Raw genomic sequence first — 6,758 nt, 5'->3', positions numbered from 1 at the left:
TTTTTCTTTTCTCACAGACAAGTGGAGTCAAGGTAGGGATGACAAAGGGGTCAAGGAAGATTAGGGATGAGGGATGGGATGCAGGTTAGGAAACACGATCAGAAAGAAACTAATTTAAGCCAGCTTTCTATGTCTACTTCACTCCTTCAGCTCAAAAAGGCCCACCGGTCACAGCAGGGGATACCCGATCATCTCCTGGTCTCCTGTCTGTGTTTCCTCCATTTCATCCTCTCTGCTCTACCCTCAGCCCTCCCCTTCCTGTCCCTCCCTGCTCCCTTCTTTCCTTTCATCCTCCCCTTTACTAATTTAAATGAGACGTCAATTCACTGATTATTTTATTAGGCACAAGGTGCTACTCTATTCTATTGAAATATAACAAATGACCATCAGAGGAATCCGTTTCTTTTAATTACAAAGCTACTTTTAATACTTTGGGGTGCGCCCCACAGGAATAAAAAACACTGGGAAGGAGTAACCCCCTGAACCCCCGGGAGTGGCCCAGAGGGAGAGAGGCTACCTGAGGGAGAGGAAGCACAGAAGGAACCCGCTGCAGACTCACAGGGCCAGGCACACAGGTGTAGGGCAAGATGGTTGGGCACGAAGCCACAAAGCTACTTGGGTTCCTCCTGGTTTGCCTTTTCCTGCTTCTGCCGCATGGTCTTTGAGTCCCTGCGGGTAGAGATGATGGGGCACTCTGCTCGCGGGCAGAAACAGAAAGCCCATCCTCCCAGAGCGCTTTCCCTTAACCAAGTCGCTCTGCTCCTTCATGTTCTTCTGGAGGGCGAGCTCTTGCTGGTTATCGCCCGTCATGGAGACGGCGGTGGCTCCAACATGTCTCCAACCTGCCTCATTGTGTCCTTGCGTTTGAGCCCCTGGAACCCATCTTTGAAAGCCATTTATGGATTCTCAGTCGTACAGGGGACAAGTTCGTCCGGATGTGGAAGGGCTGGGCTTTCCACTTAAGTCTGTTCTCTTAAGACTAAAATCAAGACCTCATTTTGACTGATTTCCCATGTGAAGGTGCTGAGGAAGAATTTGCTTCCAAAATCATTCAGGTTTGGGAAGAATTCGGTTTCCTGAGGTGGGCGATTGGACCCATTTTCTTCCCGGTTTCTGGTGAGGATGGCTGCCAGCTCCCAAATGCTGCCCTCAGCTCCTTGCCTTGAAGCTCCCACAATAGCTGCTTCCAGCTTCCACTTCAAGGTCAGCAGAAATGCATCTCACCACATTTCCCCTCTGAATCCATCTGGAAAGTCTCATCTGATTATGTCGGGTCATACCATGACACCTGAATGTGGATGACACCCTTCACATTTCCTTTTGTGGACACTCCATAGGAAGGGACAGAGAAGGGTAATGGTCACTGGAGTCGGCCTGGATTCTGCCTTCCTCAACTGGACCAACACGCATATCAATAATCAAGAAAACTCCATACCAGAATCCACATGCTCAAAGGAGAGTACCAAATGGCTTCCAACTTCTACATGTGTGCTGTGACACACTCCATTTGTGAACTATAACACACTCCACATATGTGCAGTGACACATTCCACATGTGTGTTGTGATACACCCCACATGTGTGCTGTGATACACCCCACATATGTACTGTAACACACCACATGTGTGCTGTAATATACCCCATATATGCACTGTGATACACCCCACATGTATCCCACATGTATACTGTAACATACCCCACATGTGTACTATAACACACTCCACATGTGTACTGTGACACAACCCACATGTGTGCCGTGATACAACCTACATTTATCCTGTGACACACTCCACTTGTATACTATGACATACTCAAGCCCACCCACAGACATTCAGAAATAAACACATGTGATAAAAATGTAAGAAGACTATTCCACCATGAGATAGTTTAAATGTACACTATGGTAATTGCATTACACACCTCTAGTAACCTGCAAGTTGGAGGAGATGGTGAATTCTGTGGAATACAGGTCCAGACCCTTTATAGAATGGGTGTTTCAGTTGAGTGTGGAGGAGAAGGCAAAGTCATCACGTGGACAAAACAGTTTGCCTCATGGAAGGTTTGTAAACTCTCCCTCTCCCTCTCCCTCTCCCTCTCCCTCTCCCTCTCCTCCCTCTCCTCCCTCTCCCTCTCCTTCTCCCTCTCCCTCTCCCTCTCCTCCTCTCCCTCACACTGTTCTCCCTCTCTTCCTTTCTCCCTCTCTCTCTCTCTCTCCCTCTCTCTCTCCCTCTCTCCCTCTCCTCCCTCTCCCTCTCCCTCTCCCTCTCCCTCTCCCTCTCCCTCTCCCTCTCCTTCCCCTCTTCCCTCTCCCTCTTTCTCTCCCTCTCCCTCCCCCCACCTCTCTGTGTGTGAGATGTGTTTCTGGAAGTATCTGTGTGTGCATGTGTGTATGTGAGTGTATATGAATGTGTGTATATGTGTATGTGTATGTAAGCATGTGAGTGTGTGTGTATGAGTGTGTGTGATATGTGTCTGTGATGTGTGTCTGTGTCTGGGTGTGTCTGTGTGGTGTTTGACAGTGTGGTGTGTGTGAGTGTGTGTGTGTGAGTCTGTGTGGTATGTATATGTGATTGTGTATGCTTGTATGTATATGTGAATGTATATGTGTATGTGAGTATGTGTGTATATGTGTGTGAGTGTGTGAGTGTACTGTGTGTGTGTGTGTGCATGTGTGTGTGTGTGTATGTGTAATGTATATGTGTGTGTGTGTGTGTGAGTATGTGTGTGTGTGTGTGTGTGTGAGTGTGTGTGTGTCTGTCTGTGTGTGTGTGAGTGTGTGTGTCTGTGTGTATGATTGTGTGTGTCTGTGTGTGTGTGTGTGTGTGTGTTTGTCTGTGTGTGTGTGAGCGTGTGTGTGTGTGTGTGTGTGTGTGTGTGTGTGTGTGTGTGTTGCCTCTAGGTTCTAACCTGGCTGTCGTCACTGTCTTCTCTGCCTGTGGCTTGTTGATTTGGGTACGTGGCCACCCTGTGAACATACGAGCATCTCTTCCTCTCTGACATTCCGGCATTTAGCAAATAGAATACCTCACAACAAAGTCCCCAACAACAGATGTTTCAGTTTCCTTTTTTCTCACAGGAATGAGATATTTTTACATCTACTACATCAGGACAGCACCTTAGTCTTAGAGGCTTAAAGGATGTGTCACTGCCTTATAGAAGCACAAGAGCAACATTTAACTAACAACAGTTCCAAGAGCTGACACTAACTGCTTAAAGGCAATTCACAGGACAGAATGCACGGTAGACTTCTACAGTCCGCGGAGGACGAGACAAGAGAGCAACTGCTCTGAAATGACATTCTGTGCAGAAAAAGTACAATGAACTCGGCTGTGTGGAGCGCGATTATGGATTAATTAATAAAAACCATGACTCTCACAGCATGACTTTAAAAACAAATACTTATATTAATTAAATGGATGACAATGGGTGTGAACTCACTGCTGAGCTGTATTTGGGTTTCTGTGGGCAGGTTTAGTTACACTGAACTGTTGACTCGCTTGTTTGGTTTAAACATTTAGAATGAATTTTGTCAGATAAGTAACATACTTGTAAGGAAGGTGACTTGTAAGGAAGGCACACACACACACACACACACACACACACACACACATGCACAATAGGAATTTGCTTTTGTGTGGTATAATTTATCAGACATTTCCCTGGGAGCATCAGCTTAAATGGTAGGGGAAGGTCACAATGAAAAGCCTGTTATCAGGAGTGAGAACACGCTGAATGATTTACCACGGGAGTCCAGACTCACTTCCCCTTAGATAAAGGGTGAGTGCTCTCGGGTCTGGAAGCGTGGCACCCCAAGTCAGGGAGCTTGTGAAGCTCACTTGGTGAGTTAAGAGGAGGAATAGATATTTGCTTCTTTTACAATCTTTTTTCTTTTTCTACCTTCTTTATTTTTATTGATTTGGGTGCATGTGTGTGTATGTGTGCAAGTGCATGTGTGCATGTACATATTTGTGTGTATGTGTGTGTGCATGTGTGAGTGTGTGTATTTGAGTGTATGTGTATTTGTGTGTATGTATATGTGTATGTGTATATGTGTGTGCATGTGTGCATTTGAGTGTTTGTGTATATGTGTACATGCATGTGCATGTGCGTGTGTGTGTGTGTATTTCTGCATGTGTTCATGTGTTGGCCAGATCTTGCTATTGGTGGTACCTTCTTTTGTCCATCTTCATCTTTTTAAAAACATGTTTTTAGACTCTCATTCACTCTAGAGGTCACCAATTGCTGAGAGAAGAGCTGTATGAATCTTCCCGTTTCCCCACTTTTCTTCAGGTGCTTATAAGAGCATGCCAGATTTTACATGGGACCAGGGATCCAACTTAGGCCCTCAGGTTTGCAGGGTGAGCACTTTATCCGCCCAGTCACCACCCTCAGGGCTTCTTGGCACATTACAGGAGGGATGTTTACTCAGAGGCCTACTATGTGCAGAGCATTATGCAGAGTGCTGCAGCTGTAAAGAGGTAAGTTCTACTTAATGTCTGCCCTTGGGGGGCTTGAAGACTTTCTGTCCGCTTTCTGTGGTATTGGAAAACTGCTGTGCTAATGGAGCAAAGACCAATCGCCCCAGACATCCCTAAAAAACCACTTTAGATATTTGACTTCTCGTGATTGAAAATATACGTCCCCACATATGTATGGAGTATATACCTGAGTAGAGAGAGGCAGCGACAAGTGAGATGTGTGGCCAAAGTACGAACAAGGAGCACTGCGTCCGGATTTATCATACGAAACATTAGGAGAGAGAAAACAGTCTTCACAAACGTGCTTCCATCTAGGCTTCCCTTCCCAAGTTTATAATTAAACTAAGTGTATCTCTTTTCGGCAGGAAAGTGGAAGAGTACTTCGAAGGCTTGCTTTGTTAAGACGAAATGTAAACGTTTTGAAGTTCAAACCCATTTGGGAAACGCAAACATTTTAATTTGCTAAGAGAACTAATAATTACCCATACTGAGTCTTTTTGCACCTAATCCTATCCGTGCTCTGCTGTCCCTATTAATGATAGCGGCGTCCGAGACACTTTCCAAGACAGAGCCTGTTAAGACATTTTCAGTCCCCTCCTGCCCCCTGCCCACTCCCTCCGCTCCTGGCTACTAAATCTTACTGACTCCACCCCCGGAAAACTTCTATTATTCTTTTTATTTGAAGCCTCTTTTGTCCTTTAGACCCTGCCAATTGCTTTCCTGGTATGTCACAGATTCTGTCAACAAACGCTTACGGAGAGGCCCCTGCTATTTGCTACCTGATGTGAGAACTAATACACTTTTGTCTTTAATATAGAATTCAAACATGACCTCCACACCTTGGGTCCAGTGATTTATTTGGTTTCTCCACCGGCTGGCTGTCCCACGATGATGATTTTATACTTTTTGGATTAGCTATTGCAGTTAGCATACGGTGTGGTAGGATTCACTGTGGAACCTTCAGACGTACCCGCCTGCCTTTATTCTTATTCGTAGCTCTCAGTCCTTCATCTCTGCTCTCTTCCCCCTCTGGCTGATTTCCCCTCTTCCTGAGTTAGTGCCCTCTTCTGTTTCCTTACCACCTAAAGAGACTATTTCAAAATATTTGTTCATGCAGTTGGTTCCGCAGTATACTGACATCGGAGAGATACAGAGAAGATCAGTGCGCCCCTCCCCCACCACACACCCACTACATTTTTGAAGCGTCCCGTGTGTTTTTCAAGAAAAGTTCAGGGTGTGGTGGGAAATAATCACGCATGCATTGAAGTTTAGATTAGTACAGTTGGCGAGGAAGTTGTATCGGCTTTATTCACATTTAATGATGTATGCTCTTGAAGTCAAATTCTATCTGTGGCAATGTATTCTAAGGAAAACACGCTAAAGGTTACGGCTGCACTAAACGCATTTTAGTTGCCTGTCAATAAGGAGTACAGCAAATGTTTTTATGAGTTCTAAAGTTAAAAACAAATGTTTGCTCGGTAAAGAGGGCTGCATCTGCTGGTGGAGAAATCACTGGGTTAGCTCCTAGTGAGGCCCTGAAAAGACCGTCGGGGCGCAGGAAAAGATGGTGGTCAACCCCAGCTCAGCATTGAAGGCCGGAGGACATTAACAAGGACTGCGCCCCAGTCCAGGTGGGACTTGAGATCGCTATAGAAAACAGAAACTTCCATAAACCATGGCTCCCTCAGCCAGTGGAGAGATGCCTTAGGACCCCTAGCTTAGATTTGGGCGAAAGCCGAAGGGGTGAGGGAAGGCTATGGCTTCGGCTACACACAAAAGCATGCCTGCTCAGGTAACATCCAATAGCTTCCATTTCCCTGAGACAGCGTCATTCTACAGGAAATTTCTGTTCTGTTGTTGGAAAATAAGGCCATCCACACCTTTCCACTCCACGTCTGCAGACTCATGACGTGGTAAATTATTTCCTTCACTTCTGCCTCCCTAGTCGAAGCCTCCATCGTTGGTTTCTTGGACAGCTACACTGGTTTCTTGACGGGGTCCCCCGCTTTCTTTTCAAGCCTTTCCATTATTCCCAGAGCCCACGAGCTACACTGCCACTTATCCCTCACTGGCTATTTCACATCGACAGCCACGTTTCTAGCCATCTGCCCTCAATCTCCCCATCTAAGGTCCTTCTCTACCTAATGCCTCCCAAGTTCTTTCTGACTACAGAGCGTCATACTTACTGCTCTGCGCGGTGGGCCCTGTTTCCGGCGTCTGCTTCTGGCATTGGCTGCGGGAACCAATGCTCTACTTCGTCCTCTGTCCACATGATTGCCGC

The 6,758-nt window shown here is 46.1% G+C and overlaps 1 pseudogene; it reads right to left on the bottom strand.

Annotated features, from left to right (window-relative positions):
- Positions 1 to 611: 611 nt before the first annotated feature.
- Positions 612 to 810, bottom strand: LOC116913323 (annotated as a pseudogene).
- Between the last annotated feature and the right edge of the window lie 5,948 nt (positions 811 to 6,758).

The sequence above is a fragment of the Rattus rattus genome, chromosome 12, assembly GCF_011064425.1.
Source record: "Rattus rattus isolate New Zealand chromosome 12, Rrattus_CSIRO_v1, whole genome shotgun sequence".
Taxonomy (NCBI): domain Eukaryota; kingdom Metazoa; phylum Chordata; class Mammalia; order Rodentia; family Muridae; genus Rattus; species Rattus rattus.
This window is presented reverse-complemented; position numbering and strand designations above follow the sequence as displayed.